This window comes from Henckelia pumila, chromosome 2 (assembly GCF_033568475.1).
Source record: "Henckelia pumila isolate YLH828 chromosome 2, ASM3356847v2, whole genome shotgun sequence".
Taxonomy (NCBI): domain Eukaryota; kingdom Viridiplantae; phylum Streptophyta; class Magnoliopsida; order Lamiales; family Gesneriaceae; genus Henckelia; species Henckelia pumila.
The window spans coordinates 164,056,755-164,083,804 of NC_133121.1; positions in this window are offsets into that span (position 1 = coordinate 164,056,755).

Sequence of the window (27,050 nt, forward strand, 5' to 3'; positions counted from 1 at the left end):
ATTTCCGTTCGTGGACTTGATTGAAGAATTGTTCGTCCATCAGTTCCTAGGATATACAACAAGAGCAGAGTAATCTGTTGGTGTCCATAATCTCGTTTTGAGATTGGAGGTAAAAATTTAATTGTGATTTAATTTTTACACGCACAATTTAATCGTAAAGTTTTGATACCCATTATGGAATCGTTCCATATAAAATTTTTAAACTTCCGCTGCACCGGGTATCAATTCTGATTGATCTGATCACCGTTCTCCAACAGTAGTATCAGAGTCAGGTTGCTCAGATCAAGCGATTAAATTAATCGATTGTACAAAAAAAATTTTTTTTAAGACTCGGTTTTTGAAACAAAATAAAATTAAAATTTTTGACGGGCAAAAACACGGGCAGCGATTGGGTCGCTGCCCGGCCCGAGCCCCTTTTGGGGCGCGGGCTGCCCGGGATCGTCCCAGGCGGCCCGGGAAAATTTAATTTTTAATTTTTTAATTAAAATTTTAATATGTTAAAATTCTATTTTTGGTCCGATCGAAAATTGTTTTTGATTGGTCCACGAGGCGTCGGATCGAATTGTTCGAGTCCGAAAATTTTGAAATTGATTTTTGGATAAATTTGAATTTTTGAAAAATTTATAGATTTTATCCGTTAAATCAGATTTTATGAAATTAATTATTTTTGGTACAATTGATGATAAGATATGATCTTATGGATATATTGAGTAAAATATGATTTTATGTATAAAATTGGATTTTATATGTAAAATATGATTTTATTTGATAAAAAGATAAAATATGATTTTGTATGTAAAATGAGATTTTATATATGGAATATGATTTTATCCTTTTTAAATTTAATTGTCATTGCATGTTATCCAATAAATTAATTTTGAATTAAATATTATTGGATAAGGATGATCGATTGACATGACCAATTTTGTAGGTGTATGTTAGGGAATTTACATTTGTTTTTATTGTTGTTGGATTTATTAATGGGCCTGGTTTATGGACCAATATGAATTGTCATATGTAATAAAAAGTGGGTCTGGTTTATGGCCCGTTCCCACCCCTTAAAATGTATCCCCTACTTGTCATAGTTATTTATTGTAAATACATTAGACTTAGTGGGAGATGAATATTTGAAGACTGAGGTGGGCCCTGCAGACAATAAAGACTGAAGAAATGTAAATTGGAAGCTCAATGTAATAGGATTGCATTGCATACCTGCATATTACCTAGGATTGGACTTAAACTCGTGATTGGCAACCACGGGTCGATTAGAAATGGAATCGATCATCCTATATAATATATGATATTATCGTTGTATGCATGTTTTAGACTAAATTGTATGAATCCCGCAAGCATACAAATTTTAAATGATGAGACAAATTTTCAAAAATTAAAATCCCTCATTTTAAATATGATTTAAAATTGATATCAAGATAAATAAAGAAAATTTAAATATTGTTTAAATGTTCCTACCTTCCATCAACGATCAATGTATGAGATGCTACCCGCGGATATGGTCCGGCTCATATTATTGGGGGGGCCCGTTCGTCGGAAAGCTGTACATTGGATCGACACATGTTGTAAGTTGGGTGGAACTCCCATGGGATCGGCTCATATTATTGGGGGATCCACATGGCGACCGTCCATCACAACTTAATATTGATGGGTCATCTTGACATGTCACAATAAACGGCGTCATATTATTGGGCCCTTATTGGACATGAGGTAAAAAAAACGTGGAGGTTGCTTTGGAAGCAATTGGGCTCTACCTTTTGAAAATTATGATTGGTTGATATTATTCGGGACCATAGTTTGTCAATTGGACTCCATGTTCCCACTAAGGAAAACAGTTTCCCGTTTTCACTAGAGGGTGAAATCGTTAAAATAGTGGGAGTGAGATTCATAAAATAAATTTCGCCTATTTTATGTCTTAGTAAATTAATTAAACAATCACTGATTATTGTCTGTTTCTTTTCAGTATTTCATTAAGATGAATTCGCGCAATCCACTATTCTCTATTCTCGAACAAAATAAACTGACTGGCGCAAACTATACGGAATGGTTCCGTAAGTTGAAGATTTTCTTGACCTCGGAGAAGATGCTCTACGTGTTAGAAAAATCTCCTCCGAAGGAAGCACCAGCTGACATAAGTCCGGAAGAGTTGGCCAAACTTGATACATGGTGGGACCATGATATCAAGGCCAAATGCTATATGCAAGCTTCGATGTCTGATGAACTCCAGAGGCGATTTGAGGATACCGTGAATGCTGCTGACATTCACGTACAACTCAAGGAACTTTTTGGGGCTCAATCGAGAGCTGAAAGGTTCGCTACTGTAAAAGAGCTAATGACGTGTCGCATGCGTGAAGGGACTTCGGTCCGTGATCATGGGGTACGAGTGATTTGGCTCATACAGAAGTTGGTAACCCTTGATTTGGTGTTGGAGCATGAACTCAATGTGGACTTATTACTTCTCTCTCTTCCTTCATCGTTTGACGGTTTTGTGGTGAATTTCAATATGAACAAGATAGAGGCCTCCCTTGAAGAGATGGTCAATATGCTTGTAACATATGAAGCCACTTTAAAGAAGGATAAACCGGTTCTCTTGGTGGGCTCCTCTTCCTCTGCTAAGAAGGGGCCAAGTACAAAGGGTAAGAAACGTTCTGCACCACCCAAGAAAACCGGACCCGAGAAGAAGAACAAGACAAAGGCTTCAAACATGGAAAAGTCCAAGGATGTTTGCCATCACTGCAAGAAACCCGGTCATTGGAAACGTAACTGCAAGGAATATCTAGAGCAGTTGCGAACTGCAAAGGGTATGTTCTATATTGAAATAAATGTTTCACTTAATACTACTTCTTGGGTATTGGATACCGGATGTGGATCTCACATTTGCAATGATTTGCAGGTGATGACAAGAAGTCGCAAGCTTAGAATGGGTGAGACCCAGCTGAGGCTCGGAAATGGTTCTAGAGTTGAAGCAAAAGCTGTGGGAGACGTTTATTTAATTTTGCAGAACGATTTTAAGTTACTTTTGAGAGATGTTTTATTTGTTCCAGATTTGATTAAAAACATTATTTCTGTTTCTATGCTTGATAGAGATGGTTTTTCTTGCAATTTTGTGAATGTGATTTGCAATATTTACAAGAATGAATGTTTGATTGGAAATGGACAACTTGAAAACGATCTATATAACTTAAAATTAAAAGACGTTCCAATAAATTATGTTGATAAACCGGTAACAACGAACAAAAGGAAAATCGATAGTCAAAACCCGGAAAACCTTTGGCATGCTAGGCTAGGTCATATTTCCTCAAGGAGTATGAACAAGCTAGTGGGAGAGGACATGTTTGATATGTCTGATATTAACTCTCTACCTACTTGTGAATCCTACCTGAAAGGAAAAATGACTAAATCTCCATTCAAGGGGAAACCTGAGCGTAGTCAAAATCTGTTGGATTTGATCCATACAGATGTTTGTGGTCCATTTAGAATTGGTACTCAATATGGCCACACCTACTTCATTACCTTTACTGATGATTATTCAAGGTATGGGTATTTATATTTAATGAAATATAAGTCTGAAGCATTTGAAAAGTTCAAAGAATTCAAGGCTGAAGTAGAAAACAAGCTAGGTAAAAATATTAAAGCACTTCGATCGGATCGAGGTGGAGAATACTTAAGTACCGAGTTTTTGGACTATCTGAAAGAGAATGGGATTCTCTCTCAGTGGACTCTTCCTATGACACCTCAGCTGAATGGTGTATCGGAGCGTCGTAATCGAACTTTGTTGGACATGGTTCGATCCATGATGAGCTTCACTGAGCTTCCACCTTCGTTTTGGGGCTACGCGCTTGAAACGGCGGTGTTGTTGTTGAACAACGTCCACACCAAAGCAGTGGATAAAACACCATACGAGTTATGGAATGGCAAAGCTCCTAAGTATTCGTACTTGAGGATTTGGGGATGTCCTGCTTACGTGAAGCAAACAGTGGGAGATAAGTTGGATAGTCGATCCACCTTATGTTATTTTGTAGGGTATCCGAAGAATTCAATCGGATATTATTTCTATCATCCTACTGAAACAAAAGTGTTTGTTTCAAGGAATGCCACCTTCTTGGAGAAGGAGTTCTTATTGGATAAGAAAGGCGAGATGATGGAACTCGAATAAATTCGAGAAGAACCCGAAATACAAAATAATGATCCCATACCTCAAGAATCTTCAGAGGACACGCCTATACTTAGAAGATCCGAGAGGACTTCTAGACCTCCCATTCGATATGGTCTTCTTCCTGAAGGGGATCAAGATGAACCCGACGTTGGATGTGATCCAAGAAACTTCAAGGAAGCAATTTCTGATGTGGATTCAAATTTATGGCTTGAAGCTATGCAGTCGGAAATAGATTCGATGCATACAAACCAAGTTTGGTCTTTAGTAGATCCTCCCGATGGAATTGTTCCAATAGGGTGTAAATGGATCTACAAGAGAAAGCTTGGGCCTGATGGTAAGGTATTGACCTACAAGGCACGATTGGTGGCGAAAGGTTATACTCAAAGACAAGGAGTTGACTATGATGAAACCTTTTCACCGGTTGCAATGTTCAAGTCCATAAGAATTCTTATTGTCATAGCTGCTTGGTATGACTATGAGATATGGCAAATGGATGTAAAGACTGCATTTCTTAATGGAAACATTAAGGAAGAGATCTATATGACGCAGCCTGAGGGATACACATCCATGGGAAGCGAGCATAAGGTATGCAAGCTTCAGAGATCAATCTATGGTCTCAAACAAGCATCAAGAAGTTGGAACCAGAAATTTGATGAAACAATAAAGGATTTTGGTTTCATCAAGAACCCGGAGGAACCGTGCGTGTACAAGAAAGTAGTTAAGGATGCTGTGACATTCTTAGTACTTTATGTTGATGACATCCTACTCATTGGGAATGATGTAGGGATGTTGCAGTCAACAAAGATATGGTTATCAGGTAGATTCTCGATGAAGGATTTGGGTGAGGCATCCTATATTCTAGGGATACAGATCTATAGAGATAGATCTAAGAGAATGATAGGACTCACTCAAGCAACCTACATCGACACCATATTAAAACGGTTTTCAATGGATGGGTCCAAGAGAGGACATCTACCTATGTGTCATGGAGTTTCTCTATCCAAGTCTATGTGTCCCAAGACTGATGAAGAGATAGAAAAAATGACACATGTACCATATGCGTCAGCCATAGGTAGTATCATGTATGGGATGATATCTACCAGACCGGATGTAGCATTTGCTCTGAGTGTCACGAGCAGATATCAAGCTAATCCCGGTCAAATGCATTAGAAAGCCGTGAAGGACATTCTTAAGTACTTACGAAGGACTAAGAATATGTTCATGGTATATGGAGGAAGAGAACTGAAATTGGAAGGCTATACCGACTCTAGCTTCCAAAGTGACGTGGATGACTCGAAGTCAACCTCTGGATTTGTGTTCATGCTCAACGGCGGTGCTGTCTCTTGGAAGAGTTCCAAGCAGGACACCACAGCGGATTCCACCACTGAGGCAGAATACATTGCAGCATCAGCTGCTGCTAAAGAGGCCGTTTGGATGAGGAATTTCGTCCAAGAGTTGGGCATCATTCCTGAAGTTGTTGGTCCAGTCCCGGTGTACTGTGACAACACGGGTGCCGTTGCTCAGGAAAAGGAACCAAGGTCTCATCAAAGATCCAAACACGTACTGAGGAAATACCACATCATCCGGGAGATCGTGGAAAGAGGAGACATCACTGTCGAGAGAGTGGCCTCTACAGACAATATCGCTGATCCACTTACTAAGCCCTTGTCATGACCATTATTTGACAAACATCGCGAAGCAATGGGACTGCGTAGTATAACTAGTTGGCTATAGGGCAAGTGGGAGATTGAAAGAGTGGGTGCCCGGTGAGCCAACTTGTGGCTAAGGGCTTTGATGACTTTATGTATAAACAATCTTTTGTTTAATATAATTTACACTTTTATAAAGGCGTTTACTTTATCTTTTATCATATTATTATGTTGTGACATACTATAAGATGTTTAGATGAAGACCTTGAATATACTATAGTGTATGTAAGATGTGGTAGCACATGGGGATGTCTATCATGAAACACATCTTATAGTCACTGTATATTCTAAACGGTTCCTAGTCGATTGAGCCGTCCGTTAATAAGGATAAGGATCGCTCGAGATTGAGACTAGCATTTGCGATGCCGAGTACCGCGTTTCATTGGTATGGAACATAGAGATGTTCAAAGCATGCAAATGGATATTCATACGATGAATGATCGAACTACCTTATCCGGACTTTCCAAGTGGTTATCACTTATCGAGTGGATAAAGTCCGCGGTTTTGGTTGTACACCATTAGTCCTTACTACTTGAAACATCATTGAGACTCTATATGCTAGTACTGTACTTTGACTCGTTTACCGACTTTATTGGGGTCATCAGGTGTTGGGATTGGGTACAGTTACGACACATATAGGAGTCGATGCTTTGTTGTCAAGGATTCACCACATACTTGCTAGTGTGGATATCCTATGCAATCTGAGGAGATATTAGTGTGACGAATCTCTGGCCAGAGTACATAATGTGTTTTAAGAAATGGTTTTTTGGTAGCACATGCGATGTCACTATTTGATCTTCAAGATACATTGCATAGTTATCGAATCTCGAACAACTCTCGATTTACCAATGGTTGTTGATTCGATCTGGATATATGGATGAAGGGACCGTACTGTACGCTAACCAAAATCTATTGGTTCTTGCAGGCACTATCAGTGATACCTAGGGAATCATGGGGCGATGTTGCTAGGCGCTCTTACCATGATTCGATGGGCAAGTCGAAAATTGTTGTTCCGAGTCACAAGGAGTTGTGAGCCCACGGCTAGCTGTATCCCTGAACCATTGAGGGTCACACAAGTAATGGATTTTTAATCCCCGTTGAGATAGTTAAATTTAAAGAGTTAAATTTAATAAACAAAGAAGTGGGACTTCTTATTTAAGAGTAGAGGAGTAAGATTTCCTAAAATGACATAGGGATGGGCATTTTTGGAAACCACTGAATTCGGATTCAGAAAATTTATCTTGACTTTAAAAGATGCAGAAATGGTTTCTGTGCACATTGGTGAAATTGGTTTATCAATCTGAGTCACGATGAATTTTATATTAATTTCTGAACATGCGGGCTTTGCTTGTCAAGCTTGAACTTATGACTAATGGGCCCTAAGCTGTTAGCAGCCCACATTATAAATAAGTTATTGCAGTACAAAAATTACGCAACAGAGGCTCACAATTTTTGAAAAACCTAGCTGTGTGTTTTTAAAAGTGGCCGCCCCCCCCCCCCCCCTTCTCCTCTCTCTGCTCGAAAAATTCCAGCCTGTGAATTTTGAATTTGCAGTCTGGTTTAACGGATCAAATTCATTAATTCTCTTCGTAGAAACTTCTGATAGATTTTCTAGTGTAATCTATCAGAGGGATTAAATTTCCGTTCGTGGACCTGATTGAAGAATTGTTCGTCCATCAGTTCCTAGGATATACAACAAGAGCAGAGTAATCTGTTGGTGTCCATAATCTCGTTTTGAGATTGGAGGTAAAAATTTAATTGTGATTTAATTTTTACACGCACAATTTAATCGTAAAGTTTTGATACCCATTATGGAATCGTTCCATATAAAATTTTTAAACTTCCGCTGCACCGGGTATCAATTCTGATTGATCTGATCACCGTTCTCCAACAAGATATAGTAGCTTCCAAGAATTCCATGACAAAGCTCAGTGAGGTGAAGACCTCCACAACTGCTGTAGGTCACACCAGAAGTTCCCGAACTCTGTCCTGAGCCCAACTGTTTTGAACCACTAGAGCTAGACGAACTACTTCTCGACTTCTTGAATTGTTTTCCCCTCGGTTGCAGATGATCTCTAAACTTACTTCCTCTATATCCCGTCGAATGATAAAACGGAATTTTTCGGAGAAATTCGAATTTAAACAAATTCCAAGAAATGACCGTACATTGATTCCCCAATGATTTCTTCCTCGAAATCCACCAAATTTTCGCAATACCTTGGAGTTGAAAAAAAACTAACCCAATTCGACGAACATCGGTATATCCTAAAGAATCAAATAACTGATCCATTTACTCTAACCAGCCTTCACATCCAATGGCATTCTCAGTACTCTTCAGAGTCGGTGGGTTAAACAACCGAAATCTCAACAGTAATGCTTCCATTGGAGTCGAAGTGACATCCATTACTCAGTCGCAGAACAATCTCGTTCAATCGGGGTTCACTACTAAAAGCTTCATGTTCAAAATTCATCGAGGAAACATATCTTATATTCAAGAGAATTAGGGAACATATAACTCTATCTCAATAATCTCGTGTCCCTAATCTCTGATAAAAAATTTCATTCTATCTCAGGAATATTCAAATCCGCATTTCTAATATAACATGCTTTATAATTTAAATCACAAAATCATGTAATTCAAATAGTTTATGGAATAATAAAGCATGCTCGCATGACATTTAAATACTCATTTAAATAATTCAATCACATGCAAGAATTCAAATCATGCGGACTCGATCTACCCCGCTCACTTTTAAATTCAGTCCAAAAACTTATCGCTCTAATATCACTTAATGTGAGATCTCGATTCTAAACATCTAATATCGAATAAAACAATCAAAAAGTATATAAGATCCAAGGTTGAATACAAATAAAGAAATTTTTTTTTAAACAAAGCTCCGCTCGATCGGTAATTTCTTATCGATCGAGCAGGCAAATTGCTGCCCAAAGACAACAGGACCTCTCGCTCGATCGGCTATAAACTACCGATTGAGCGAGACCAACCCTGGATGAAAAAAACAGGAATTGAACGAACATCATATCTCCAACTCAAAATCCATTCAATAAAAATGAGATATCTAATGTATGCAACAACGACATTCAAACATGAATATTCGATTAATCGATACAACGAGTTCCAAATTAAGTCGACTTCTAACATGCTTAAAAAACCACAAAAGTTTGACATGCTAAAATTTCCTAAACCGAAGTCCCACTTCTGCTCTTTGATCTCGATGCTAACCAAGTCTCATATGACTCGATCCTGCCCCACCTGATGCCAAGCACACATACAAAGAAAAGACAACAGCCGGATAAATCCGGTGAGAATAATATTCCCAGTAAAGGAGACAGAATAGGTAATATCAACTAATATATCAAAACTGATATATATAACAAGTAGACATACAATTCACGTAATAACTCAACAACATGAATATAAACTCAACTAAAAATGCCATAAAATGCAATGCATGTCCTCGGAGTTTAAGATTATCTAAATCAGATAATCAAAGGGGGTTTTATTTTTTGAATCTTCTGTTTGGATCCCGAGGCAAAGATACCGCAACAACCCACCTACTTTCCCGTTCGAGGTGGTGCTACGTACCTCATACCTCTAGACTTTGAGAAACTATAAAGAGTTTCTCGGACACTGGGGAAAAATCTCACGTAAACTAGGCCTCTCAGTTATAGTACCCAAAACGTCTAAATCTCATTCAGGCGGTTCTTGCCCTTTCAACAAAGGTTAGGCTTAATATCAATATATATGTAATCGTATACATTAAACTTAAACAAGTAATCAATCAATCATGCATGTATGTATGTGATTTAGGGACACGAGAATCAATCTTCTCTCGAGTATTCATTCCCTTTTCGTTTCTAAGTCATCTATTACCTTTTTCTCTGATTCGATGCAACTTCCAAATCTGAACGAGCTACAATAAAAAGGATTTTTCAATCAATTTCCATTCAATCATAATACAATGATTTAAAGAACTTTGATACCAAACCTCGATAAATCTTTCGACGATCCGAATTCTGCTAACTCTGAACTCCCGAGATCTTCATCCCAATCTGTACGGTATATAAAAGAATACAAATATATCAATCAATCCAATTCAAACAATCCCAAACCAAATCAACTCCCAAAATCCAAAATTCTCAAATCGGCGGCATAACGGCTATTCGACTAACCGGAAATACAAACATCATTCTATCATTCCCAAAAACTCATATCAACAATAATTCAACTCATTCCATCAAAATCTAACAAATACCAAAAACCCAATTTTAAAAAATATTTCCAAAAATCATAACAAATCCGTTCGTTGTTCTTTTTCCGATCCGACTTCGAATATACGATCTATACTAGCTCAAGAACAACATATCTGAAATTAAATCGATTCTAATAACATCCCAAAAATTAAATATATCTAATCGCAGAAAAAACTTACGGTATAACGGAGCTCTCTTAGTCGTGATCGTAAATATGTCTTCAGATTAAACTTCTATCGAACGGAGTGAAAAACCGAAATCAGAGAAGCTTGGAAAACATTTCAATGGAGGAAAAGGCTTGGAGGCGTGAATGAGAAGGAGAGAATGAAGAAAAAAGAGTCAAAGAGGTTATAAATATCTATTAAAGTCAAAATTTGAATTTTAGTCCCTGAATTTTTCAAAAATTTCATTCATTCCTTATCGAGTTACAATTCAAACCTCGAATTTCTTAATCTCTAAACATCACTCTTAATCTCCTAAAATCTCGATTAGGCTAAATTTGGGGTGTTACACACATGAAAAAATATGTTGAAAAATGAGGTGTTATCCACGATGTTGGCAAACATCTTCCAGCAACACTTCAGGATTCTCAAAAAATTTTATTTCCAGACATCCATTAAATTCATTATTATAGAAGTGGTAGCCTGCACACTAAAGGAACGATCTTCAATGGACCTCTTTAGGTAGCTGTTTCCATTTGCTTCTGATTTTAAATCAAATTTTATGATTGAATTGATTATTGTTAACCTTTTTGTTAATTTGAGTTTTTGAATTTGTGAAATAATTTTTCACTTGAGACAGGATCATGGAATACACAAACAGGGCACTACTTAGTGATTTAGTCAGAACTCATTATCAAGTAATCCTCATTAAACTGTAAAACTTTTTTGTAAGGAATCCTGAGTGAAAACTGGTTAATGGTTACATAGTATCAAACACTTCACAAAACAAAGTGAATGCATGAATGCAACATGCCTAATGATACTAAAGATGCACATGCATGAAAATGTGTTGTTCTCAGGGTGCTGGCAACACTCGAAATAACATCTATGTCTGTTTATAATGCACACATGTTGAGAGACTTGAAAAATTCTCTCGAAATCCAATGCTTTAGTGAATATATCTGCTAATTGGTTATTGATTCCAATAAACTTCATACAGATCATGATTTTCTCAACCAAATCTCTAATGAAGTAATGTTGAATGTTTATGTGTTTGGTTCGAGAGTGTTTTACTGGATTTTTGTTTATATCAATAGCGCTTGAATTATCACAGTACACAAACATACAACTCAACATGATATCTAGCCTAGTAGCACAAGAACAAAACAAGAGACTTCCAATCATGTTTCTATAGAGGGTGTTGTCAACACCTTCGGCAACATCTTCTCTCGACAATTTCTCACTAGACCTCATAGGTGTAAGCATGTGTTTACAATTTTCATTCAAATACTTTTTCACAAGATTTCTAGCACACATGCTTTGACACAAAAATATATCATCACAAATTTGTTTCATCACTTGCAAATAACTCAACTCACCAACCATACTTTTCTCAAAAATAGAAGACATGCACTTCACAAATTCATCAACAAGTTTTTCAATTGAAGCACAAAAGATTATGTCATCTCTATAAACTTGGAAAATGAGAATATTACCTTGAGACTTTTGCACAAACAGTGTCTTACATACCTTACCTCTTTTGAAACCAAGATTGAGCAAATACTCTGTTAATCTTCCATACCATGCACGTGGTGCTTGCTTCAATCCATACAATGCCATTTTCAACTTACACACATGATCAAGATGATTTGGATCCTCATACCCTTTAGGTTGTTTTACATAAATCTCCTCATTCAAAATCCCATTCAAAAGACTCTTTTTACATCCGATTTGAAAAAAAGTTTCATTCCCATGAAATAGCAAGCAAAAGTTGGATAGACTCAATGCGAGCTACAAAAGCAAAGGTTTCACCAACATCCACCCTCTCAACCTGTGTATACCCTTGAGGTACCAACTTTGCCTTGTTTTTCACGATGTTTCCTGATTCATCGGTCTTATTTTTGAAAAAAAAAATGTTCTTATTACATTACCATGTTCAAGACAAGGTACCAAGTACCAAACATCGTTTCTAACAAACTGTTATAGCTCTTCATGCATAGCATTGACCCAAAATTCATCTTTCAAAGCTTCTAATACATCTTTGGTTCAATGTTTAGCACAAAACACGAAAATCTTACCTTTGAAAACGTGGAGATCATGCAAATTAGACCAGCCATCTTTCGATAATACATATTTTCTTTCCTTTGGGTTTGAATATCTCCATGAACATCTCCAAAGACTTGTGAGGTTGGATGGTTCTTTTGAATTTTACTTGGAATATCCTTACCAACTTCATTTACCTCACTGTCTTCATTTTCATTCTCATCAGTAACCTATTCAAGTTTCGTTTCTGGAATTTCAGTTGGAGGTGTTGTTGGAGGTGTTGTAACACTTGGGACAACATCTGATTTTCCAGAATTTTCAATCAAGTCATCAACTTCGTCCTTAGCAGTCTTTTTCTTCAGATCTGCAAAATCATCAAAAACAACGTTAATAGACTCAAAAATTGTTCAAGTTCTTAAGTTAAACATCATGTAAGCTTGAATATCCGAAGAATAACCTAAGAACAAAAACTTGTCACTTTTAGCATCAAACTTTGCAAAATGATCAATATCATTCGAAACGTAACATACACAGCAAAAAATATGAAAGTATTTAAAGTTCGGCCTCTTTCTCATGAGAATTTCATAGGAAGTCATAGTAGAATCATTCCTCAAGTATACTCAATTTGAAGTGACATGTTGTGTTTAAGGTTTATTCCCAAAAACTAACATTTTGAAATGTTTTTAGAATCCAACATCACCCTAGCCATTTCTTGCAAATTTCTATTCTCCCTTTCAGCAATTTCATTATGTTGCGGAGTTTTGAATAGCAGAGAATTCATGATAAATACATTTCTTACCACATAAATTCTCAAAAGAAGAGTTTTCGAACTCCTTACCATAATCAGTGCGAATCCTGGCCACCTTCAAGTTGTGAAGATTCACAATCCTTGTGAGCAAATTCTTAAAAAACATCAAATATATTTTATTTTTCTCTCACAAATCTTACCCAAGTATATATTGAAAAATCATCTACACAAACAAGAGAATATTTCTTACCTCCACAGCTTTTCACATCCATTGAACCCATCGAGTCCATATCATGTACAAGCTGAAGACGGAGTGTTATCTCATATGTTGGCAACATCTGGTGTGACACCCTGGTCTGCTTTTTTTTACATGCCTCACAAATAAATGGAATTCCAGATTTTAAATTAGGCAAACCTCTAACAGCATCAAGCTTACTTAAGTTCTTCAAAGTCTTGAAGTTTTCATGACCCAACTTTTGATGCCATAGGTTAAATTCATCCACCTTCGTATGTCTACATGCCATATTATCTCCGAGTCGGTAGTAATTATCCGAGGATCTGATACCTATCATGACACACAAATTTGAACTGTCAAAAACTTTACACATTTTATTATCAAACTGCACATGAAAATCATCATCACAAAGCTGACTAATGCTTATTAAATTTGCATTCAATCCTTCAATATGTAACACGTTGTGAAGTTTAGGCAGTCCAGCAACATTCAGTGTGCCTTTTCCAACAATATTTCCCTTTAATCCTCCACCATAAGTCAATTTCCCACTTTTCAGTTTAACATCATCTGTGATAAATTGTCTTGAACCTGTCATATGACGTGAACTTCCACTATCAAAGTACAAAGCACCTGAAACATTAGTTCTCAAAGCAGTATAAATCATATAACAGTTAATATCAGCTTTTGGTACCCAAGCCCTTCTTCCAGTGGATCTGTTCTTAGGAATGTTGTGGGAGGGTGTTGGAAACACCTTAGGCAACACATTAGATGCAGACCTCTGGAAATAATCTTCCTGCAGCTTAAAACAGTATGGTTTGATATGACCAGGTCTGTGACAGTAATGACAAACAAACTTACTTTTTCTTCCAGACTTTTTTGGAACAGTAGGTTGTGGCATTGGTTTTGGTAGTTCGGTTGGTGTGATCTTTTTGGGTGAGCTTCTTGTACAGCTAATTTCTTTGACAAACACAAGAGCTTTTGAAGATTCACCAAGCTCAAATTTGCTATTTTCAAAACTCAATCCTGCCTTACAATCTCTTTCCATCATGAGCAAAGAATCAAGCTTGCTGGTTGTGCTTGAGTTGAATTTGGTCAGTGTAGTTTTTGATTTTCCGAGTTCTTCCTTTACTTGACACACTTCCAGATCTTTCTTACTCAACACAACTTCAAGTATTTACACAGCAGTCTTTAAATCAGTATTTTCATTTGAAATAATATTGTTCAAGTTATTTCTTTCAAACCAATCAGCATATAGCTCATATTGCATTCGCACATAGAGACATTCTTTCATCACCTACATCAGAATTACTCACATTATTGGCAGTAAAAGAATTTAAACATACTGACCTTTGGGAGATGTTGCGGCCAGGTGTGGTAACACCTAAAGGATTGACTTGCATCAGATTCTTTCTTTCCATCAAAGCTGTTAGGGATGTGTGGCTTTCTTCTTCATTATGTTCTTTACCTTCTTCAGAATATTCACCACTCAAAGATGTGTTCATCCCTTTTCAAAGCCTGTTTGCACATTCATTGGCATAATGACCATAGCCTTGACATTCATGACAATGCACCGTGTCACTCTTCTTTGCACTAAGATCTTTCTTTCCTTCCATCATAAGTAGAGACTTTTGAGGATCAAGAATCTTCCTTGGTGATTGATCAGGCCCGCGTATTCTCTTAGAGGTTTATTAGCAGCCGGAAAAAGTGGACCTTTGAATTTCTGATCGATTTTCGTTGTCTCCCTCATCTTCTTCAGATAATCACCAAGCTTCTTTGTGATGAGTGAGATAGAGTCATCTCCCAAATCTGATTCAAAGACTTCTTGAGGTTTGCAGAGTGATTTTGCTGATGTTGAATCCATAATATTCCTGAAAAAATAATCCAGAATCAACTCTTAGTGTATCAAGAGTAGGCTCTAATACCACTTGTAAGAGAATGGGTACATAAAAATTATCAAAATCAGATGTTGTCACTTGATGTTGACAACATCCTCACAACATGCAGCGGTATTAAAACGTGAATAATAACATCAACCAACAGTATAAATACTCAAGAGTAAATATGAACAAGTACTAAAAGAATAAAAGATTACACATACAAACATATTAAGGTGTTGTCACAAGGTGTTGACAACACCTTTGTTGCGAAATTTGTGCCCGCAAGTGCACGTTGTCAAGTTTTAATATAATGATAAATAGAGTGCCGAACCCACGAGAAGTAAAATGAAAATATTCAGTACTTGTAATTAAAATAATCCTAATTTTATTTAGAAAATTAATATTTGAAAAGTTTTGCAGAAAAATAAAAATAATCAATGGATTTTAATAACACGCTCACAATTTTTAGAGAAATATCAATCAGATAAAAAATGGTCTAGAGGTTTAGATTTCACCTGCTTTCAACAACAATCACTCCTAATTAATTTAGTTTCATGAATCACATTCAATTAATAGCCAAGAACACTTATGTGTATTATTTCCTCTCCCGAGCAACAAATAATATTTATCAACTAAGATTCAATTCCAATATTCCTATTAAAAATCTAGTCTTAGTGATATGTGTAAATCGATGTTCTTCCTAAAGCTCCGTTAATATTATACACTCTCCCGAGCTATATAAACAATTAATAGTGTAGTTTCTATTGATCCTATTCAAAATCTCCTCTCTCGAGTGCTGGATTCCAAATAAATATAACAAGTAAATTTATGGCCAATAAATTGAAAAGACATTCAATTCTAGAAAAAACAATTAATCTAGAGAACTCAATTCAATAAAATCAAAAATTCATGAAAGTATCTACACCAGGTTCCATCCGACCTCTAGACTCTAAAAATTTAGTTCATGATCAAAATATTGCAAAAACAATTCATATTTATGAAACTAGACATCAAATCAAAGTTTAATGAGAAAATATAAAGAAAACAAATCCAAATATGTGATTCTGTGTCCGGATAACGCGATCTTCTTTCTTGTTCCAGAATTTCTCTTCAAGTTTGCGAAGATTTTTTCTTCAAATTTCTTTCTCGATTGTGCGTGTGATTCTCCTCCGATGTGCGGCTGCCTCCCTCCTTTGATTGTGTCCTTAAAGTCCCTTTTATATGTCCTCGAAGCCCGCCGAAAAAAGCCCGAAAAAGTCTCAAAGTTTTCTTCCCGAAAAATTACAAAATCTGACTTTGCGACAGCGCGGGCGCGCAGTAGAATGGCGAGGGCACGCATGAGCTTCGAATTTGGCTTCACTTTTCACGTCCAGGAGGCGCGGGTGCGCATGCCTCTCGCATGTGCAATTCTGCAATGCGCAACAATTTTCAAAAAATCATATCTCACAATATAACTTTTGGATTGAGCGGAAATTTTGATAGCAGCTTCAAAAAATCCTAAACTTTATTATGAATGGTGGAGATCGGATTTAAATTCCTCAATAATTCCCAGTAATTTTCTGAAGTTGATACTCCATAATGCATCCTTTCTCTTCTTCTTGCTACTTTTGCGTCAATCCTTGCAACTCACAAAAACAACAACAAATACGTATAATATCCATTCGATACATCACAAAAGCAAAGCCAAATCATATATAAATTAAGTGCATAAAATGAACTTATCAACCTTCAATAACATTTCAAGTAACATGCAGCAGAATTTATGAAAACATGAATAAAATAAATAAACAACCAAATATTAATCAGACTCAAATATTTAAGCAAGAGTATAAATACTCTTGCGACGCCTCAGGGCAAAACTGTCACTAGAAATAATTCAAAGAGTTTTACAAATCCTAAAACTAGTGAATCATTGTAAAAATCAATTTTCTCAAAGTATGTGAGAAAATAAATAAATAAAACAAATAAACCAATTCTTAAAAATCTACTGAAGGTAGACAAGAAAATCAAGATAATAGAGTTGGCCCTTAGATGCCAAAATACGAGAGCAAAAAAGCTTTCAATCTTCGATCTTCAATCTTCAATCAACATGTTCTCAAACCCTTCACGGCGTCTATGAAAAATAACGACCAGAGCTACTACGAGTCCTTCAGCTTTTCTATGGTTCTCCAGATCTTCTATGCATATGCTGAAGTCTCTCACAATGTGCGCTCAAATCTCTCTTGGTCTTCTCACTCTCTCTTTTATTTTGTACGCTTAAATCCTCATCTACGGCTTAATCTCTTTTTATTTGCGCTCTCTCGTTTTCTTCAAGCTGCAGATCTCTACGTCTTTTTCTTTTATTTAAGCGTGTCAACTTATCTCCAAAAGTGACTTGATCTTATTTTCTTAATTCAAACTTTAATCTACAATGATAAGGAAACAAAGATAAGTTAAGAGATAAATATATATTTTGATAAGTGCAAATATATCTCGTACCAAACTAATCAAATGACTAAATCTAGCTATTTTATATAAGATAATTCCTATCATAATTAAACAAATCAATATTATTTTAAATATACGAATATTATATCAATTCAATTCAAAACAATTCTTAATTTAAAATATTTCAAATACTTAGATAGGAAAAACTATCAATCCTAGAAAGACAAAACACATTATTATAATCTCTCAAAACATGGAAAGATATTAAGGAATAATTAATTCCTTTTAAGAAGTTTTCAACACTCTCGAGATTTCACATAAATAGTACAATTAATTAATTCATTAAATATTACTTATACATGTTTAAGAAAAGATATTAATTTTATCGCTTATTTATTATTAAAGTTATGAAATTGAAATAAGTTAATGAACTTATCGGTGTTTCTTTCCTTTTTCGTTTTTATTTTCTAGTAAGGATCGTCGTTAAAAATATTTTCATTCAATTCCTATTATTTGCATTGTCATTCATAAGATTGCAATCAAATTCCGATAACTAGCAAGTCATTCCATTTTCATTCCTGTGATACCAATTATAGGAATTGAATCTAAAATATCATTTCATTCTCATCATCATTTAATTAATTTTCATTCTAAGATTGATTATAGAGCAATGCTACATGTACAACGAATTTTATACAACACATCTTACAACACAATACAAAAATTAAATATATCAAAATCTCACGATAAATTGAATACAAAATCTCGCGATAAAATAGCAAATATCACGATATAATTGTTGTAAATATCGTTGTACACGATATTTGTTGTACCTTTAGTATTATCCTTGATGATATTCCTGCCTTACTCCATCCATCTGTATCAATGAAGTTCAATATTGAATCATGTCCTAATTAAGTTTGATTATTTTAAAAATAAAATAAAAGAAACACCTATAAATTCATTAAATTTTTTAAGGAAAATTCATTAACTTATTTAATAATTACTTCACTAATAAATAAGAAATCAAATATATTTTCTCAAATGTAAGTGTTATTTACACTCCAAAAAGTGTTAATAACACTCCACCTCACATAATAAATTAATTGTTAGACAAATTTGCGCTTACGTATACTTTCCTTAAATAATATATATTTTTCTTAAATTATGAAATCTTGATGATCCAACAAAAAAAATAAATATAAAACATTTCTACATTAACGACTAAAATTTAATTTTGAAGCACTAACATTTAATATTTTAAAAATTTCTCATATTTTTTATAATATTCAAATAAAAAAATTTATTATATAAAAAATATAAAATAACAAAAAAGTAATACCCAGATACATAAAATATTGGATAATTTGTTCTTCAAGATATATAAAAGTATGAGATGTATAAATTTTGATCTTCCAAAATGTTTCTAATCTAACATGATTATGAACAAGATATATCTAAATTATAATTTAACATCTTAGAATAATTTTTTTCTAAAAATATTAATGTTGATATAGGTTATTGGGTTTTTAAAACATATCTTCTTTTTTTTTTAATTTAATTTGATTATAATTATTTAAAATTTTAAATATATCAAATATATCATTTTTTAAAATAATATTTATATTGTACACATTTTAAATATTAACTATATATTATTTTTTAAAAAAAATCCAAATAATATCATTTTTTTCTAAATTAAAATATAAATATTTTTATTTATTGCTATAGATTTATTCTAAAATTATTTTTACATATGTATATCTACTTACATTGCCTTCATAGCATTATACATTTTTTGTAATTTTAATAATAAAAAGATCTTATAATAACTAACATATTAATATCTCTAAATTATTTTAAATATGTTTATCTAGACATTTTAACTTATTTTTAAAATAATAACTTGACAAGTGACAACTTATAAGTTCTAGAACCTTACAAAAATATTTTTATTAAAGTTAGTTAAACGTCCTTTTATTATATGTGCAAATTGCTCAAAAATCCTCAATATAAACATGTTTTGCTCTGCACTCCCTAGCCACTTTTTTGTACCACATTTTTTGTTAATTTGTACCACATCTTGTATGGTTTTGTACCACATCTTGTATTGTTTTGTATCACATTTTATGACTAGGGACCCCAAAGCAAAACATGTTTGCATTTGGGGATTTTTGAGCAAATTGCCCATTATATACACTATTCATGTGAAAATTACAAGTAATACCCCATATATTTTAAAATTTAGATTACCTACCTTTGAAAATACGTACGAAAAGTGTATGCTCAAAAACTATGAAATATCCCTAGAAACACGGACATGAAATATATCTAAAAAATATAAAATCATATGAATATATTACTCCATCCGTCCCAAATCTATAAGCAGTTGATATGTTAATATATATATATTTTTTATGCAAGGTTTTGAATAATGCGGCCATTGGGATAACACAATCCCTCGGCAAAATAAAATATTTTCCGTGCTGAAGATTCGCCGCCGCCAGAGATTAGAGTAGAGTTGTCAAACGGGCCAACCCATGGCGGGACGGGCCGGCTCACCAAAAACCCACCTTCTGGCGGGTCGATGGCGGGCTGGAAATTCTCAATCCAACCCAACCCAAGGTGGGTTGCGGGTTAGACGGGCCGGCCCGCGGGTTGGCTTATGACAAATAAAAATAAATAAATAATATTATAATTAATTATAAATATCATTTCATAAATAAATATTAATATAAAAATATTAATAAAATTTTTTAATTATTGATTTCATATGTGTAAATTTTATATAAAGTAATTAATACAAAAAAAATTCACAAATTTTATTAAAAAATACATATATCACAATAAAAATAAAAATAAATTATTAATTCTCCAGGCCCGCAGGCCAACACAGGCCCGCGGCGGGCCAACCCGCGCGGGTCGCGGGCCTAGGCGGGTTGGCCTATCTAGGTCCACCTTTTGTTGGGTTGAAAAAAATTCAATCCAACCCACTTAAAATATGTGGCGGGCCGGGCCAACCCGACGGCCTAACCCAAATTGACGGCTCTAGATTATAGTAACAATGAGAAAGAACGATCGATTTATTTCCCCATTAACGTTTTTTTACAATATCTTGCCAACATTAATTCTTTTTCTGCAAAAATTTTCTAGGCTTTGAAAGATTTATGGGCAATATCGAGTTCGTTCTTTAACTTGATGAAATGTGATCTTTCCCACGAAAATGTGCGAGTTTAAGGATTATGATCAAGACGAGTGCGATTGTCAATGTGTATCCAAGTTTCTTATAATCATCTTGATTTTTTTGTTGATTACACAGGTTTTCATCCACCCATTCATTTTCCATTGTTGCAAGCGGTGTGCGAGGAAGAGATCACAAAAGAGATGTTTTCCTCAAGAAATGGTTTTCAATATTCTTTTACATTTTCCAGCTCTAGTTATACATAATGTGATGAGACACGTTTGCAGAGAATGGAACCTTATGATCCGTTCCCCAAATTTCATTCACCACTATCTTCGGAATTATAATCCAGCTGTTTTCTGAGCCTCACAAGGCGATTTATGTTGAAATGCGAGGAGGTCGTCTCGAGATATGTACTAGCTGTAATGTTTAACATTGATCCGTGATCCAAGAGACCTATATACTGTTTGTGTCATTAATCCCTTGACGAAGCAGCGAGCCGTGCTTCCTCCTTTCTTTCTTCTCATAAATCTCGATTCCCGATTTAAACTGAGGCTTCCATGGAGTATAAAGTTGTGCACGCGTTTAGTCTTGAACTAGGTACTCCTCCAAACCAGATTGCTATGCTAACTGTTGGATTAGATAAAGTTTTGCGGCAAATTGATGTACAACACTTACCTCTCAAAACTAGGATAGTTCTCTATACTTTACCATTGGTTACTGGAGGTTACGTACACTGGATTGGAGAATCGTTTGTTTTGACTTTGAATGTAGAGACTGAAACTTTTTGTGAGTTTTCTATGCCTCAACTGCTAAAGAGATTCATATATGTTCTACTAATGGGCAGTAATCTATCAGTTGTTTATGGTTCCAGCAAGTTTTCGAGGGATGTTTGGGAGATGAATTCAAAAACTGGTGAGTGGACCATGGCGCTGAGCTTTGACTTGAAACCTGTGCGTTACAGATTGAAGGGCTTCTTTAACAAATATCAGAAAATAATAGTTCCCATAGGTTGGTTAGTGTTGGGAAACATAGCCAAATTTAATTGACTTTTATGTAGCGGAAGCGTTTGATTTTTTTCCCTTTCAGTGATACTATCGGATCAAAGTGTTTCCATGATATCAATATCAATCAAGATAATATGCACGAATAAGAACGATACAAGGATTTTTACGTGAAAAACCCAAATTAGGGAAAAACCACGAGACCGGAGTCCACCAAGAAAAAACTCCACTATATCAATAATGGGTACAACACATTCCTACAATAATAGGAGATAACAACAACGCTCCCTAGAACAACTTAGGGGATACCAAGAACTTCAAGAATAATAATTCTTGGATGACACACTCGATCTCACTTTACAAGTGGAACTCACACAACTCTAATCATGTAGAAAATTTTTCTGATGTGGAAGATCGGACATCGCCGCAACCACAGAGCATACTAAAATTTATCTAAATTATGACTAGGCTACAAAACACTCAATATTGTTTGTGTTATGGGATTTCTTGGGATGGTTTTGAATCAAAGCAAATGAGGCTATTTATAGGCAAAATTTGGGGGTTGTTGAAGTGTGAAACCATGGTGTGAATGGCATCAAGTTTGATAGCCACCATGATTGATTTTAAATTGTTGAATCCAAAAATGTGTTTGAATTCCAATTATTCTCCCCTCAAACTCATTTTGTAGATTCAATCAGACCGCTGCACTTCTACAACTTTCCAGCTTTTCATTTGGCAATGACTTTGTGAACATATCGGAACCATTTTCATCAATATGTATCTTCTCAAGATGTAACAACTTGTCGTTTAACGCATCTCGAATGCAATGATACCTCACATCAATATGCTTAAATCTTGAGTGAAAACTGGAGTTTTTACTCAGATGGATTGCACTCTGACTATCACAGTAGAGCGTATAATTGTCTTGCCTTAGGTCTAACTCTTGTTGAAACTTCTTCAACCATATAAGTTTTTTGCATGCTTCGGTCATGGCTATGTACTCGGCTTCTGTTGTGGATAATGCCATACACTTTTGAAGTTTTGATTGCCATGAGACTGCTCCCCTTGCAAATGTCATCAAGTATCCGGATGTGGACATTCTAGAATCAACATCACTAGCCATATATGCATCAGTGTAACCTTCTAACACAGGTAGGTTAGTTCCAAATCTCAAACAAAATATATAAGTACCTCTCAGATATCGAAATATCCATTTCACTGCTGACCAGTGATCTTTGCCAGGATTTGAGAGAAATCGACTTACCATGCCAACTGCGTGAGAGAGGTCAGGTCTCGTACATACCATTGCATACATCAGACTTTCGACTGCTGAAGCATAAGGAACACTTTCCATTTTTTTCTTTTCTTCATCACTTGTGGGACATTGAACTGAACTTAGTTTGAAATGCCCTACAAGTAGAGTGCCAACGGTATTTGCCTTATCAATTGTGAATCTTTCAAGAACTTTCTCAATGTATTGTTCTTGAGATAACCACGGCTTTTTATTTGTCATGTCCCTAGAGATCTTCATTCCAAGAATCTGTTTCGCTTTTCCTAAGTCTTTCATTGCAAAAGACTTGTCAAGCTCCCCCTTAAGCTTGTCTATCTTGGTTGAATCATGACCAATTATCAACATCGACATACAACAACAGTATGATGATATCATTGTCATCATATTTCTTAAGAAATATGCAGTGATCAGAATTGGTTCTCCTGACCCGTGACTCATCATGAATGAATCAAACTTTTTGTACCACTGCATTGGGGCTTTTTTCAATCCATACAAGCTTTTGTTCAACCGACACACCATGTTCTCTTTGCCTTTGACTTTGAATCCTTCTGGTTGGTCCATATATATTTCTTCATCTAGATCACCATGAAGAAATGCGGTCTTGACATCAAGTTGTTCTATCTCCAAATCCAGACTAGCAGCAAGTCCAAGAACAACTCTGATAGAAGACATCTTCTGTAGTGACCCTTACCTGGATCACCTACTAAACAGAACTTAGGCATGCAATTAACTTAATTAAACAGATATCAGAAATAAACTGCAAAAACCAATTATAAAATTACAATCCCAAGGCAAGGAATCTGTAATTATCCAAAATAATATACAACCAAATCGAATAGCTGTATAAACCCAGAACAACATAAATAAAACCTAGACGAAGCTCCAGTTGGCCAACCACTGACTAGCCTCTCTTGGATCCACCCGCCTCGTCCAATCGCAAACCTGCCCCATGGAATAGGGTGTCCAGAAACACAGAGTACGAGACGTGAGCATAAAACGCTCAGTACGAGAGTATGAGTATACATGCATGAAAAGTGAACTCCCTATAAACTCGAGGTCAAAGATCAGAGAACAAAGACAGACCGGGCTCTGGTATGTAGCACGATGTGCCATCACTTCAGGAGGTGGCTCCCATACCAAAATACTAGTGGATACGCTGGACCCAAGTCGATGGAAGTTCCTCCACTAACAGGATAGGGTACAACCCTACTAATAGACATCTCGAAGGAGATAGCTCAATATGCAAATGGATGCAGCATAAAATCATGGCATATAAATCATGCAGTCACATAATACATGCATACTCAGTCAGGATATCTCGAACAGTACTTTCGTACCTCAAATCAGTGCAAGCTCTACCAACTCTAGGTCCACGCCTATAGTCTGCTCTACACTGCCAAATGATACTACTATCATTATAGTGCTCTAAAAGCCTTAACTAAGCTATTGCATACTCCTAAATATTTTTAGGAAGCAAAAGCTATACCTTCGTCCGTCGTTAGCCATTTGTTGTTGATTGCCTCAAAACTAGGCCACAGCTCCGCGATGCCTGGATCGCTAAGCCACTTCCGGATTCCCGATGGGACGCCTAGAATTCCCTAGATCTGAGTTAGAAGGCTAAGGAATCGAGAGAGAAAAGGTGAGAGGTGCGTCTAAAAGTGAATCTCGGACCTCCTATTTATAGACGAAGTTCAAATCGTCCAAACTGGACTTCGAAGCGTCCGAACACGATCGGATCGTCCGATCTCGTCTTTGGGTCTTCCGAACCCAATATTATGTCATTGCTTATGTCAGCATAATGACGTCATCCATGACGACTGTCGGCAGCACGTTCGGAGCGTTCGAACCACTCTTCGGATCATCCGAACCCTGACTTCGGACCATCCGAACTCGACGACCCCCAAACCATTTTTCAAGTGTTCCGAATCCAATTCCGGACTCCGATTAACCCATTTAGAGTCCCCTTAATCATGTTTACTCATAATTAATAGGATTAATGATTTGATTAGCACTTAATCACTGATTTTGGTTACGGGTTACTACATTGTCCCCCACTTAAGATGTTTCGTCCTCGAAATCAGATCTTAAGTACTGAATGTAAAACAAGATGCAGAAACATTTTTATTCAAAATCAGAGTTTACAACTGAATACAATGCGAAATGAAATCAAAATAACTCAGGATGTTCTGCACGCATCCTGTCCTCAAGCTCCCAAGTAGCTTCCTCAGTGCCTCGGCGCTGCCACTAAACTAACACCAAAGGAATGACTTTGTTTCGCAAAACCTTATCCTTATGATCCAGGATACGAATAGGTTTCCCAACATAAGTCAAATCTTTATCCACCTGAACCTCAGACCGCTGTAGAATATGAGACGGATCTGCCACATATCGACGCAACAAAGATACGTGGAACACGTTGTGAATGCTAGACAGATACGGTGACAAAGCCAGACGATAAGCCAAATCGCCAATGCTCTCCAAGATCTCAAACGGACCGATAAACCTGGGAGACAACTTGCCCTTAAGGCCAAATCTGATAATCCTGCGGAAAGGTGACACTCTTAGAAATACTCTCTCCCCAACATCAAACTGCAAAGGTCTACGCTTAGTGTTAGCATAGCTGGCCTGACGATCCTGTGCGGTCTTAATCCGTTTCTTGATCTGATCAACAATGTCTACTGCCTGCTAAATTAACTCCGGTCCCTCATCCCATCTCTCCCCCACTTCTTCCCAGAAGAGTGGAGTGCGACAACGTCGTCCGTACAATGCCTCAAAAGGTGTCATCCCAATACTAGTATGATAGCTGTTGTTGTACGCGAACTCAATCAATGGCAAATGATCCTGCCAGGCTGAACCAAAATCCATAACGCATGCTCGAAGCATATCCTCCAAAGTATGGATAGTGAGCTCTGACTGACCATCTGTCTCCGGATGATAGACAGTACTCAAACTGAGAGTAGTGCCCATCGCACGCTGAACACTCCCCTAGAAAATAGAAGTAAACATGTGGTCTCGATCGCTGACAATTCTCACAGGCACTCCGTGAAGTCAAACGATCTCCTGAATGTACAACCATGCCATGCGATCCACAGAGTACTCTCGGCTATAGGCGATGAAATGCGCTGACTTAATGAGTCGGTCCACCACAACCCATATAGCATCACAATTCCTCGAGGAAATCGGCAAATGGGTCACAAAATCCATCGTGATAAACTCCCATTTCCACTCAGGAATAGGCAGACTATGAAGCAAACCTCCAGGTCGTCGGTGCTTTGCCTTGACCTGCTGACACACCAAACATCTCGAGGCGCACTGATACACGTTGCGTTTCATCCCCTTCCACCAGAACCGAGTACATAGATCCTTGTACACCAAACTACTCAACTTAGTGTGATGCGCCTGAGACAAAATCTCCTCTCGCAACTCTACATCCTGCGGAATCACAAGCCTACCAGACAAACATAGAAAGCCATCTGACTGATAGTGAAATCTAGACGAGCTACCCTCGTTAGCTAGATGAGCCAAACGTTGGGTCTTCGAATCAGACATCTGAGCATCCCGAATCCGCGAATACAAATCTGGCTCAGATAATATTGCAAACATCTGGATACTCTGCATACCTTTCTTATGCTTGAAGGTATACCCTGAAGTACAATCACTGATCGCACTAGACATCGAACAAGTCTGAAGTGCGGATAGTCGCACCTTGCGACTCAAAGCATCAGCCGTGAGATTAGTAGCTCCCGGATGGTACTTAATCTCGCAATCATAGTCCTTAAGCAAGTCCATCCAACGTCTCTGCCTCATGTTCAACTCCGCCTGAGTGAACAAATACTTGAGACTCTTGTGGTCGGTAAAGATCTCAAATTTCTTGCCATACAGATAATGACGCCAAATCTTCAAAGCGAACACTATGGCTGCCAATTCCAAATCA